The 14,869-nt window shown below is 38.8% G+C and overlaps 1 pseudogene; it reads left to right on the top strand.

The window, feature by feature from the left end:
- Positions 1-8,684: 8,684 nt before the first annotated feature.
- LOC108717535 lies at positions 8,685-9,190 on the top strand (annotated as a pseudogene).
- Positions 9,191-14,869: the final 5,679 nt, after the last annotated feature.

Here is a 14,869-nt window from a genome sequence, read left to right on the forward strand (position 1 = left end):
TCAAAAGCAGCTCTGGGAGGGGGATCACCGATCTTTTAACTGTTTTAAATTGATACATTTATGGGCAGATTTATCAAAGGTCAAATTTCAAATTTTTTTTGCTCTAATAAATTCGAATATACTCACAACTGGAATGGGAGGTTATTTAAGAAAAAACTCAAACGTCTAAAACTCGAACGAATATTACTGACCTGAAAACTCAAATCAAATTTGACGAAACTCGAATTGAGTTTTTTCTCAGAAAAGAAACTTGAATGTCAGGAACTTGAAAATTCGAATTTACAATTGACCCTTAATAAATCTGCCCCTTAGTTGATACATTTGTTATCTTTGTCCCTGCTGAGCAGAATTACTGAGCTTCATTAAAATCGGCTGTTAGAATTGATACAATAGTTGCTAATATTCCACAGATACTGCAGAGAAATATATCAACTGATTGTATCAACTAAGGGGCAGATTTATCAAAGGTAAAAGTGAAAATTTTAATTTTGAATTCTGAAATTTTAATTTTCGATTTTATTTTAGTGAAATTCGACTAGGAAATAATTAAAATTTGAGTTTTTATAAAAATTTTAATTTTAATTTCAAAATTTATCATGTACTGTCCCTTTAAGAATTCTAATTTGACTTTTCACTACCTTAAACCTGCAAAATAGTTTTTTTTAGCCTATGTGGAACGTCCTGGGATCAATTTGGAGTTGTTTGCAGCCTACCTGAAAATTGATTCAAATTTGATTCAATCGATTCAAATTTGATTCGAGTTTGTGGGTCGATCCCACTCATCCGTGTTTGAAAAATGTGAATTTTTTTGAAAAATTTAGATTGGTTGTTTTTTATTCGAATTTCGAGTTCATGTGAGTTTATGGGAGTTTTTACAAACTCCCATGAACTCTAAATTCGACCCTTGATAAATCTGCCACTAAGGGGCAGATTTATCAAGGGTCGAATTTCGAAGTGTAAAAAACTTCAAAATTCGACCATCGAATAGGGTAGTCTGACATTCAAAGTCAAAGGATTTTTAAGATCGTATAATCATACTTCGAATCGTATGATCGTACGATTTAATCTTACGATCGTACGATTTTAAAAAAGTCCTTTGACTTCTCAAAACTCAAAAAGCCAAATACTGGCTATAGGTTCTAGGAGGTCCCCATAGGCTAACTTAGCAATTCGGCAGGTTTAAGGTGGCGAAGTGTCGAAGTCTAAGTTTTTTAAAGATACAGTACTTCGATTTTCAAATGGTCGAATTTGTGAAGTGGAATTTGGCCTATTCGATGGACGAAGAACCCAAAAATTACTTCGAAAGTTTTTTAATTTGAAAATTCACTTCGACCTTTGATAAATCTGCCCCTTAATGTAGCAAATTGTAACAGTTCAGACGCTCCTGGATCACTGAGCTGCCAGACTGAAGCACCAGAGACAGGAACATTAAACTTTAAACTTAAATTTTGGGGAAACGGTAAAAAATAAAAGATGGAATGTAACAGAAAAAAGTCTTTGTTTATGGTGAACAATCTGAAAACAACTCAACTTAAAAAAAAAGTGTTTGGAAGGTGAACAGCCCCTTTAAGGTTAAGAGTAGTGGCACATAGGGTTCTTTGAATTATCAGAATTTAAATAAAAATATGTTAAATAATATACTATAATCCGTAATAATAAAGCAATCAAAAGGCACAATGGCCCTTTATTGCCCTGCTATTACAGTGACTGCTGTCACCCTTTATTAGTTCATCCATCTTTGGCATTTGGTGCTTTGCCTCTGCGGTTACACAGGGGGCTGTGACCAGGCATATTATGTCTAATGTTATAATCTAAAGACCTTTACTTATATTTACTAAATCTTTAATGACATAATCACCTTCACCCATTTCCACCATATTGTGAGAACAGTAAAAAGGGGACTCGTCCCAGTGGTGTTTAAAGTGATGCATGTAGGCTCAGCGAGGATCAGGGAACATTGGCCACATGCAGAAGTTCATCCAAGGGATAAGTCTCTCCATCAGTAGAGAATGCGTGGAGTCCTGGAGTTCTAATGGTCCTTTGTGATTTGTGTTTACTAATTAATTACTAAATTTGCAGTTGTTACTATAAACTCCAAAGAGATTAAGTAAGACACTTCCATCATTGACCTCCATGTTCTGTTTTTTTCATAAATATCTTGCTGAGAAAGGAATCTGTTTCAGAGTAAAGGCCTGGACCTTTTTTTCATAAATATCTTGAAGCTTTCAGAGTAAAGGCCTGAACCTTGTTATCATGACTTATTATCCCCCTTATTAATGTACTCACCTGCCCTGTCAATGACTAGGTGCCCTATGAACATAGTAACATAGTAACATAGTAAGTTAGGTTGAAAAAAGACACACATCCATCAAGTTCAACTTTTTAACTTTTTTTAACCTGCTTAACTGCTAGTTGATCCAGAGGAAGGCAATCTGAAGCGTCTCCAATTTGCCACTTAGTTGCCCAGATTGGCCCAGACATGACCTATCCTTCATAAAGCCATGCTGATTGCTGCTCATAATGCCATTCACTAGGACAACATTTTGTCATTAAGTGATTCCTTAACAAGCCTTCAAATAATTTGCCCTAATTTGCCTATAATTGCCAGGCTGGGATTGTGATCCCTTTTTAAATATTGGAATCACATCAGCTTTCCTCTAATGCATAGGTACCATACCAGATGAAAGTGAATCTGAACTAAACTCTCTTAGAACCTGGGGGTATATGCCATCTGACCCTGGTGCCTTGGTTACATAACTTTTTATTAAATCTTTTATTAAAACTTTATGAATCATATCCTGAGCCAGCTACTGACTAGATTGAGCTGAGCCATCAGTGCAGCTATAAAGTGAGCCTGGGAACTCTTCTATTGTATACACTGAAAAAAAGAACTGATTTAGCACATTTGCCTTTTCAGTAGCTGTTACAACCATGTTGGAACCATTATTTAAAGGAGAAACACTCTCTATCCACATCTTTTTACTATTAATATACTTAAAAAACTTTTTGGGGTTGGTCTCAGCTGCAATGCACTCTTCATTTCATTTTCTTTGCCTTCCGGATTGCTGTTTTACAACATTTATTATAGTGTTTATATTCTGATTTTGTTGCATTGACTTGGATCTGTGTTTGGTTTCTACTCTCTCTCTCTTCCACTTTCTCTCAGTGTGTTTTGTAGTTTTTCCTCTGATTTTCCACTGTTGTGACTGACTTCCTGCCAGCTGACCCCTGACTCTCTATCCATCTCTGCTCATACGCTCCTTGCCCTATCTGCTTTGATGCAGACACTGATTGCTTCTGTCTGCTCTGACCTCTGCCATTCTTCCCAGTTCCTGTGCCCATTACTAGAGTCAACAATAACACAGTAGCCAGCTTTGAGTTCTTGCATGCCTCAACGGGCATCCACCTGGAGGCAGCCACTCAGCCCCTTCCTGTCTCCTGTCTGGGACTTTTGATCCATAGTCTCTGCTGCCCTAAGGTTTGTTTCAGTGGGAATCAATAACATGCCCCTCCTGTCAATGCCATCAGCTTCAGGTCCAGATACCTCTAGTAGTAGTTAATTTCCACTTCTGTCTTCACCATTCCACCATTCTGTCTAGTTTCTCATTGACTAGGAAATACAGGCCCAGATTTCCACTTTAGGTGCCCCTAGGCCACAGGGTCCTCACACCTGCCCTTTCTTGTTGGTAGACACCCCGCAAGTGCATGTGAGCATGTGCCGGAGCACTGGGTATTATGAGTAGAGGAGAGTAAAAGAGCTAAGCTTCCCCCATGTGCCTTAGAGTATCTTACGGCCTATGTGTTTTGGGCCTTATAACCTATGCCACGGGACAGTGAGATAGGCTTCTATACATTCTCTCATGAAAGCAAAGACTGCAGCAAATTGCAAAAAAACTAGAGTAAAGCATGTGTCTTTGTTTCACATGTCACCCCAAGCCTACCCCTCATGACAACAGCACCAGGCTGGGATTTGTGGAGATGCCAAAAAGGCCCATGCTTAGGGTGGCAAAGTTTTAGGGATTGCATACCCCTTCATTGTCTACAACTAGAGAATGGAGAATGTAGCCACACTGGCTGGGCAGGAGACTTGACAGCTGTTTGTATCTCCTGCCCATCCAGTTTACAGTGCAAGTCTGTTTTCCCTCAGCAGTGTATAGGGCAATGGGGGATGTATTTGTAGAGATGTCAGACACAGGCAGGTTAGGTGATGTGTGCAGGTAAAGAAGTGAGCATGGTTAGTGGGGGGTGTGAGAGTGAGTGCAGTCAAGGGGGAAATGAGCATGGTCACTGGAGGGGTGGAACAAGTGAACATGGTCAAGGCTGCAGGGATCTAGGCGTCAAGGGGACAACATTTCAATATATGACCCTGTACTGCACCAATGGGCACAATAAACTAGATAACCCTGCACTTAAGATCAGGGCACCTTTTATGTCAGTGCACATGGCCCTTTGCATATTGCGCCACAATTTTTATAAGTGCCCATACCCCAGGCACAAGCACAAGGCACTTAGCTGATGGATCCTAAAAAGATAAATCAGCTCTTAAAGGGCATGTAAAGGCAAAAAATAAAATAATATCCAATTATTACATTCTTTAATGAAAAAGAAACCTATCTCTAATATACTTTAATTAAAAAATGTGTAGCGTCTTTATAAAAAGCCTGACTGTATGCAGTGAAATTCTTCCTTCATTTACTGCTGTGGATAGGAATTGTCAGTCTGTTCCTAACTGCTCTGCAGGGAAACAATCATATTTATGAACAGCAGAGGGAGCCCCCGCCTTACTTGCCAGCCATGCAGAACTCAACCAGCTTTGTTTGTTTCCCTGTAGAGCAGTCGATGACTGGGTAGAGACTGTGTAGAGATTTGTATTGGATTTTATTTTGGCTTTACATCCCCTTTACTATTTCCAACTCCAGCTGCTGGGACAAAGATACAAAAACTGTAAAATCCACCCACATTAGATTACATGACAACACAGGACCCAGTGCAGTCTGTATATTCTGATTATTAATCAGTCTTGCTGAATCGGCTTCTGGCAGATATTATTTTTCTTGTGTTTTGATAATTTATGACGATCCTTAAGCAGCTCAGACAATACTGAGCATGTGCCCAGTTCTAGTCTTGCAAAAATGTTTAACAAAGTCACAAGATCGTGACCCCTGTTGCCAACTTTGAAAGCATAAATAATTTGTTTGCTTAAGCTTGTGGTGCAGTTCATGTTTATGTTTAGTATACAAATTACAGCAATTCTAGCCTTATTCTATTTTAGGTGGGTCATGTGGGGTCAGTATGTATCAATTTTTAATGTGAGTATTAATAAATAACTTTATTATTACTATAAATAAGCCTTGGGACATACATCTTTAGATATATATTTGTTTGCATTGCTGCTGCCTTTGGAACTTTGGCACATCCCTCTGGCTTAGCTTGAGATTCACAGGAATCAGCTATATGGATTCCCTACCAGGAATAGAAAATAATTTATTCTATTTTAGACTTTACTTCCCCTTTAAGCCTTTTCATGTCAGCAGCTCATCTATGTGCAACTACAGTCTTATATATCTGAGCAGGGTATATTCTGTATATCATTACTTTTATATGAACATCACCCCATAAATATTATGTGGACTTGACCTCTACTAGTACCCAACTATTTAAAGGGATACTAACCCTTGCCTTTCAGTAGCAGTGTAGGTGTTTGTATGGAGCAGGAGAGCAGATTAGAAGACACTTACAAACTGCCACTTAGGAGGTTTCGAATGCAACAGACCAGATAAAAAGGGGAAAGTTACTGGTTCCTTGAAACCTGAACTGACTGCCGCCTTACAACTGCACTCCAGCACGGTGTTAACATTACATACTTCAGGTCATAAGAACAGAGGCCATACTGAATTACAGAGCACTGGTTCTATTGAAAGCTACCAATAGCGGTAACGAGGCAGAGGTATCTGTTCAGCCACAAGATTTCTCCATCTCTCTTTAAAAATAGCATTTGTATAATGGCAGCAGAAAGCCAAAGATGGGCATTTACAGTCTTATACCATCTATTCCTTATTCTTACGGGATACGCGGAATCTCCGGCCTTGAACAGCATGCGGCCGACTCATTTAAGTGTCTGTAATGAACAGTTTCAAGTATGATCTTTCTTTGACCAAAAAAATCCTTTACAATAAATTCTGACATTATTCTCATTCTTGTTATTTTCTGCCAGTTCTTTTCAGTGTGTGCTCTGTGAATCATTTATTGGGTTTTCCGTTTCATTCACTCCTAATGTTTATTGCTATCATTCGATCTCTGCGATTTCAGTGTTCTTTGAAACACTCCAACACCTCCCAGGAATGTGAATTCACACAAATGCTCTGCTCACGTGGGTGGAAATTGCACTGGGTTGTGTTTAGTAGGGATGTCGCGGACTGTTCGCCCGCGAACTAATTCGCGCGAACATCGACTGTTCGCGTCCGCCGAATGTTCGCGAACTTCGCGCGACGTTCGCCAATTTGGGTTCGCCTTAGCTGGCGCTTATTTTTGACCTCTCACCCCAGACCAGCAGATACATGGCAGCCAATCAGGAAGCTCTCCCTCCTGGACCACCCCCACACCCCCTGGACCACTCCCCTTCCATATATAAACTGAATCCCTGCAGCGTTTTTTCATTCTGCCTGTGTGTGCTTGGAAGAGCTAGTGTAGGGAGAGAGCTGTTTAGTGATTTGAGGGACAGTTGATAGTAACTTTGCTGGCTAGTAATCTACTTGATACTGCTCTGTATTGTAGGGACAGAACTCTGCAGGGATTTGAGGGACATTTTAGGTTAGGTAGCTTTGCTGGCTAGTAATCTACCTTCTACTGCAGTGCTCTGTATGTAGCTGCTGTGGGCAGCTGTCCTGCTGCTGATCTCTCATCTGCTGACTGCTGCCTGTAACCCAATAGTCCTTGTAAGGACTGCTTTTATTTTCTTTTTTGTTTTTTTACTTTGCTACTGTAAGAGCCCAGTGCTATTAGTCTAGCTGTGTTGGGGAGTGGGACTGGTGTGCTGCTCCTCCTAGTAGTTCACCACTACCAGCACCAACCAGAGTCAAAATTGTTACAAAGTATCTTATTTGCACCTGTTAGCTGTTCTGAGCTCTCTGCCAAAAGCTAATTAAGTTAGAAACTGTTTTTTTTCTGGCTGTTCAGTTCAGAGAAAAGAGGGACTGGTGTGCTGCTCCTCCTAGTAGTTCACCACTACCAGCACCAACCAGAGTCAAAATTGTTACAAAGTATCTTATTTGCACCTGTTAGCTGTTCTGAGCTCTCTGCCAAAAGCTAATTAAGTTAGAAACTGTTTTTTTTCTGGCTGTTCAGTTCAGAGAAAAGAGGGACTTTCCAGTACAAAAGAGGGACAGGGGGTTGAGTGGTCAAAAGAGGGACAGTTGGGAGGTATGCAAGTGCCACCTAGCTGTGTGAGCTTTTTCACATTCTGTCTAAATAACAATAATAATTCCGTGTCCGTAAACATCACCTGAGTGATGTTTTTACAGCAGCAATAATATATTCCGTATCCACTACTGTATACGTTGCCCTTGCAGGCATTGTTTGCCCAGTCTTTAACCAAGTGCCACCTAGCTGTGTGAGCTTTTTCACATTCCGTGTCCAGAAACATCACCTGAGTGACGTAGTGTGATTTCTGCCCTTTACAGCACAAAACGCAGCGCTGTGTCAACAATGTATTTTTCAGATACATTTTTGCCCTTGATCCCCCTCTGGCATGCCACTGTCCAGGTCGTTGCACCCTTTAAACAACTTTAAAATTATTTTTCTGGCCAGAAATGTCTTTTCTAGCTTTTAAAATTCGCCTTCCCATTGAAGTCTATGGGGTTCGCGACGTTCGCGAACCGTTCGCATTTTTGACGCAAGTTCGCGAATATGTTCGCGAACATTTTTTCCGCCGTTCGCTACATCCCTAGTGTTTAGGCGGAATCTGTTTGAGTGTGTATATTTACGGCTACCGTAGAATCCCCATTTTATTTTTTTTGTCAGGGGACCAAAAAAAAAAAAGAATTAGGGTAAAACCTGGGAAAATGTCAAAGAAATGTATTTTGCATAATATATAGGTAGGCCCAGTCAGGGCCGGATTTACATAGTGGGCACCCCTAGGCCCACTGCCGTTCATCGCCCCTGTCCCCTCTCCTTTATTCGTGCAAATTTTCATCATCTGCACTGGAGCAATGTGTAAATTTAAAAATGATTGTATCTCCAGCGCATCCCCAGTGTTTTTGAACCAATGTGGGTGTGGTTGGACAGCATGCCGAGAAGAGGCGCTTAAGGGGTGATATGATAACTTCAATTTTAGCTGGAACAAATCAACCAAATAAAATTGCACTAGGTCTAGTAACCCATAGAAACCAACCAGATGTTTGCTTAAAAAAGTCGACCCACTGCTACTATTGAATATCTAACCTACATGCGAAGAGGCTTCAGAACCCACCAACCCACCTTTCTGATGACACCAGATATTACATAAAGCTATAGACTTTCTGTCTTAGTCACCAGAGAGGCCCAGGGTGGTAGTGAAGGTTGCTGAGTTTAATGGCTGGTTTGGCTCATGTCCTTCCACTGTTGATAAGATGTTAGACCAAACCCTCCCAAGGCTTAGGTTTCAGGCCGGATTGTGCACCAACAACTGTTACCAACTGTATCCCCGGCATCCTCCCTGCTAGCATATATCTGTCATGACTTCAAGGTTACTGTTCCGCAACACCATCCAGGCTGCCACTAGGGTCAGGGCTGTGAGACTAGCGGCTCCCTCATGATGCATGTCTGCTGGAGGCATTCCAACAGATGAAGAGCCACAGGTCTAGAGAAGAAGGTCATGGCCACCATAAAGCCGGGAACTGATCCCTACAGCATGATGAAGCCACAGCAGTATGCCGGAAACAAAGAGGATCCCCATATTGTCCATTCCATAACAAACAAGAGAATTGTTGGCTGCATCTGTGAAGAAGAAAACACCAATGTTATCTGGTTCTGGCTCCATGAAGGAGAAACCAAGCACTTGCCCATCCTGTGGCTCCCACTACAAGTTTGTACCCCATCATCTCCCCCATTAACTGACACTGCAGAAGTTGTATGTCTTTTATTCTTAGTTTACACTGTCCTGTGTACTGTATATTATGGCTTGGGACCACAAATAAAGTCTGCTGTCCAGCCCTAAAAAAAAAAAAGTTGTTACCCGATTGCGTGCTATGGCTTACTAGTGCCAGCTTTGTGTCTTTTTATTGTATTTTCCCAATAATAGATAATGTTGGCCTTCATTTGGGGACATGTTTGAACTTTATTGGTTTTGTTAATATTATGGGGAATTTTAGTTGAAGATACATTATCCCACATATCTTAACAACCTAAACCAGGGGCTGATTAATGATGAACAGACACAAGGAAAAGCAGCAGGATATATAGAACATTAAGCACTCCAGACTCTTCCTTCCTTACAATACAGGGTTGCATTCACTTCCCAATGCATGTGCTGAATCATTGGTGTGACGCCGGCAGTCATAACAAGGAGTGTCATTTGTAACATATACGGGGTTCATCTTTATCAGAGAGAGACCAAAGCATCAGTTTCACCTCCTGCTTCCTTGTCTTGTCAGTTCCAGACTGATTGATAATGACACATTAATGTGACAATAAGATTGGAGAGAACGAGTCGGTGGCCACCAACATCTTGCCGGACCAGTACCCTCTATTTGTACCATTGAAAATTCATAGAAAGAGATATTCTGGAATGTATGAGAATATATATTGTATAAAGTACCCCCTTTTATAAGATAATTTGGATCATTCATCTGACACTCAACTCCTGCAGGAAGAGAGAATGAGGAGAAACAGATGCTGAGAGAGGGATATTGATTATTTTAGAAAAGGTAAAAGATTTTTAATTGATTGTATTTAGAAAGTTCCTTATTTCAGTATGCTGAAGCTAATATAAAATTTTAATTTTCACTTTAGTTCCCCTTTAAGGACCACAAGGTGCTGGGGTGCTGGGGAGCCCTCCTGTCTATGGCAAGTAAGTACGTGGTTCTCCTCCATGTGAGAGCATTGCAATCTGCACCTTGTGCAAAATGTTTAATCTAGCACACGATATGAACACAACAAATTGCATGCGCACAGTTGCTCATTCGTGGGTACCCCTTATGGGATTAGTTCAACTATAAACAAAAATGGGTGATGAAATATGGGGGTCATCTGGCTGCTTTGGCCTACAAGTAGGGTCGTATTGATATAGAGGCATCGGAGGGCCTGTGCAAAGACGGCAGCTTTTGGGCTTTTGGGTGCCTGTATAATTGAATTTCTTTTTCAAAATAAAATTAAAAAATCCCCCCTCCCCAACTGCCATAGGATACTTACTGATTAAATCTAGTGACGGAATAATGGGTACAGGGCCCATTCTGGCTTAAACACATACGTGACGTGATGCACATGGTGCACATGATGTCATTCCACACATATACATCCCAACCTTCAACTTTTTTACCGATAAAAGAGGCCTGAACTCGGTATGGTCAGAATGGAACAATCCTCCCAGGCCAAACCTCCTCTCATATATCCAGCCTAAGGCATTTCTATTGTTACTACCCTATTAATCCAACAACCTCAATTAGAATATTGCCTCGTCGAGTCCTGAGAATGTACTGTCCAACAATATCAGGCCGAAAATGTTAAACACAAGAAGTGATGTTATAAAAAAAAAAAGAAATGAATTCAGTCTTGGCGTAATCCACATAATTGTCTTTGTATTTGCCCTGCCTCACTCTTAGATTTAGGAAACAGAAAACACTACTGATGCTGTTCTTAATATTTAGATGCAAGCGCATGTTTCCTAATCGTAAAGGGAATTAAAGAGTTTGTAAATGATTTAATTAGGAATAAAGAGAACAGATTAAAGATGCACTTTAGTCAAGTGAAATGTTTATTGCAGGCTAATTGCATAGAAGAGGGATATTAAATAGGCTTGGGAAACCCTTAGCAACTAGTCTTATAGTCTTCCCCATATGCCAGAAATAACTTCAAGAATGACATCTACTGACCAGAAAATTCTGTAACTAGGCTTTGTAGAACATACACTTATGTGTGTGCGTATTTAGTATATCTATATATATATATATATATATATATATATATATATATATATATATATATATATATATAATATCAAAACAGGGGGGTTGTGGGAGCACTCTAAAGGCTTTAAAGTATATATATAAGTATAATAAATGCTATTGCATATGTACCCAAAACAGGGGTTATTTTGTTACAAAGTTATGATCATAAAATTGATAATCAATGTCCGTTGAACGCTGTTTTTTTCACTGAGGGCTAAATCCTCCCCAGCCAGCAATCAGGCTTTTAAAGGAGAGATATTCCCAAAACAAACGCCCAATTTTAAAAGCATAGGATCACCACTAGTTTAACTAGTTGGACATTGATTACAGGTAATGCTAAAATGCACATAAAATATAAAACAAGTTAGGGACCGCCATTCGGGGTTTACCTTGACGTGGTATGGTGGCTTATCAATTTTATGATCATAACTTTGTAACAAAATAACCCCTGTTTTGGGTACATATGCAATAGCATTTATTATACTTATATATATACTTTAAAGCCTTTAGAGTGCTCCCACAACCCCCCTGTTTTGATATTATATATATATATATATATATATATATATATATATATATATATATATATATATATATATATATATATATATATATATATATATATATATATATATATATATCTATAAGCAATGCAAAAGAACGTCACTCACAGAACTTGCTTGATCAATCTTCCGAAGGTTTATTTTGCTTAACGTTTCGGTCTCCTACAGGGACCTTCATCAGGGAACAAACAGTGCAAAATTCTAGTGGGAATTCAATCAAATGCCAAAAGTTTTAATACCTTTTTTTTAAAGAAAGAGACAACCAGGGTAACTATAAGTAGGTGCTTGCCTGTGTTTTATTCACAGCAGAGTTTTCCACAAAAAAAAAGTCACTTTTCAGTTTTCCAGCACAGTGGTGGAACAACCGGCGGTAAAACCAGGGCCTTCACCCTCTCTGGGCCACTGGATGCTTGCGCCAACGGGAAGCATTAAAATTTAGTTCAGAGTAGAAGGCCTGGCTCCCCGGCCTACACCCGGGCCCAGGGTGCCCTAGTTACGTTACTGGCAACAGTAACGTTGCCAGTAACGTAACTAGATCTTTTTATACCAGGGAGGACTGGTCCACTAACAGTCTGAATTACTAAGAACCCTACTCTTGGTATTGTGCCTCAGCTGATTCTGGCTACTAAAGTTACCAAGAGCGTCTTTTTTTGCTTCCCCAGGTAACTTGCAGCCTTCTGCCGCCTGAGGCGAGTTTCTCAACTCCAGCATTGGTAGGGGCCCTGCAGCTACACTTAGATGCAGATTTATCAAGGGTCGAATTTAAAAATTCGACTTTCGAGTTATTTTTAGTGTCTAAGACTATAGAATAGTCCAAAATTTGATTCAAGTTGAAAAAAAATTTGACTTTTCTAATATCGAAATGTATCATGTACTGTCTCTTTAAAACTTCGACCATTCGCCATTTAAAACCTGCCGAATTGCTGTTTTAGCCTATGAGGGACCTCCTAGGACCTATTTGGAGTCATTTGGACTTTGTGGACTTTGAAAAGGGGCAAATACTTCTATTCATATTCAATCGAATGCGGTAAAACTTTGATTCAAACAATTCGAATACAGCCTATTCACCTGAAGTTCAAAACTTTGATTTTTTTAAATAGATTTCGATTGTTTTTTTTTTTATTCGAATTTCGAGTTGATGCGAATTCATCTCACCAAGTCTATTGAGTTCCAAAATTCTGGGGTTTTCCGGATAATGGATCATTTTGTAATTTGGATCTTCATTCCTTAAGTCTACTAGATAATCATATAAACATTAAATAAACCCAATAGACTGGTTTTGTTTCCAATAAGGATTAATTATATCTTAGTTGGGATCAATACAAGGTACTGTTTTATTATTCACAGAAAAAGGAAATCATTTCTTTGGAATTTGGATTATTTGGATAAAATGAAGTCTATGAGAGAAGGCCATTCCGTAATTCAGAGCTTTCTGGATAATGGGTTTCCGGATAACGAATCCCATATAAAAATATATGTATATATTTAAAGTGAATAAAGTACCCCTTATTGTAAAATATAAGGTTATTATATTAAGTCAACAAGAAGGTCCATGACCGAATGTTGAGTGCTTTTATATAGGACATGGAAAGGTTTTAACGCCAAGGTTACTTCTAATATTCTCATATTTTACAACAAGGGCTACTTTATTATAATACACATGTTTTAGTGAGTCATGTGACAAAAACCACTAAGCTCTGTTTATAACTTATGACATCACTAAGAGCCATTCATAAGGATATCAATTACAGGATATTAATGGCTTTCGAAAGAGGGGTTCCCTGGGCCTCATTGTGGTTCTCACATTTTTTTTAGAATTTTATATCCATAAATTGTTCTTTAACAGTGACCAGTACCTTTGATTTTATGATGAACTGGGTCATTGTTATTTAAATGTGCAAATATATATGATATATATATATATATATATATATATATATATATATATATATATATATATATATATATATATATATATATATATATATATATATATAGTTATATAGTGGTAGATAGTATAATACATTATAATTACTGATATAAACTATTAAGTGTAATCGTTGTAATATCATTTTAATTATATACTGAAATACAAACTGGCGTGTTATTGTAATTAACCACTGACAAACTGAGCAACAGATCTCTGAATGGCTGCAGTGATGTGGATTTAATACGTGTTTCTAAATACTGCAGCAAATTCTCCTTTTTTTGTATATAGATCTGTGATGATTAAAGTGGCCGCTGGTGTCTCTTTGCATTACTGTGTTCCACAAAGTTATATTTAGGCGTGGCATCTGCGATGGAGAATGCTTAGGACTTGAGGTTTTCCAGATAAGGTATTTTTTCTGTCATTTAAAGATATTCAAAGCAGGACTCTTCTGAAGCAAATAGAATGCTTTTTTTATCTTAGTTGGGATCAAGTACAAGGTTCTGTTTTATTATTGCAGAGAAAAGGGAAATCATTTTTAAATATCTGGATTATTTTATATAATAAATGAAGTCTACGGGAGGTGACCTTTCCGTAAATCAGAACTTTCTGGAGAATAGGTTTCCCGATAGTGGATCCCATACCTGTATTACATATTAGGGTTCATTTACACATAGCAGGGTGCAAGTGCATACCACTGGTTCAAATCCCTTACTCACAGGTCTTTGCATTCCAGAATAAAAGATGGCGCGTGGGCCCCTCTTTGGATGATGCTCAATCTAGTGCCAACAGATACAAGGTCCTAGGGTGCCTGTTATTTACCTCCTGTCTATATCAAGAATTAAGTACAGCTATGGGATCCATTATCCAGAATTCTTGGGACCTGGGATTTTCCGCATAATAGATATTTGCATTTATATTATATCTTCATATCTTAAATCTACTAGAAAATCATGTAAACATTAAATAAACCCAATAGGCTGGTTTTGCCTCTAATAGGGATTAATTCGTTTGGATCAAGTACAAGCTACTGTTTTATTATTACAGAGAAAAGGGAAATTCATTTTAAAAAATTTGGATTATTTGGATAAAATGGAGTCTATGGTAAAGACAGACTTTCTGTAATATGGAGCTTTCTGGATAATGGGTTTCCAAATAACTGATCTCACACCTGTACAGGACTCCCTTGCACAACAGCACTGTGATTTAGACACCCCCTCACTAACCGATGAGATTCG

Source organism: Xenopus laevis, chromosome 5S (genome assembly GCF_017654675.1).
Source record: "Xenopus laevis strain J_2021 chromosome 5S, Xenopus_laevis_v10.1, whole genome shotgun sequence".
Taxonomy (NCBI): domain Eukaryota; kingdom Metazoa; phylum Chordata; class Amphibia; order Anura; family Pipidae; genus Xenopus; species Xenopus laevis.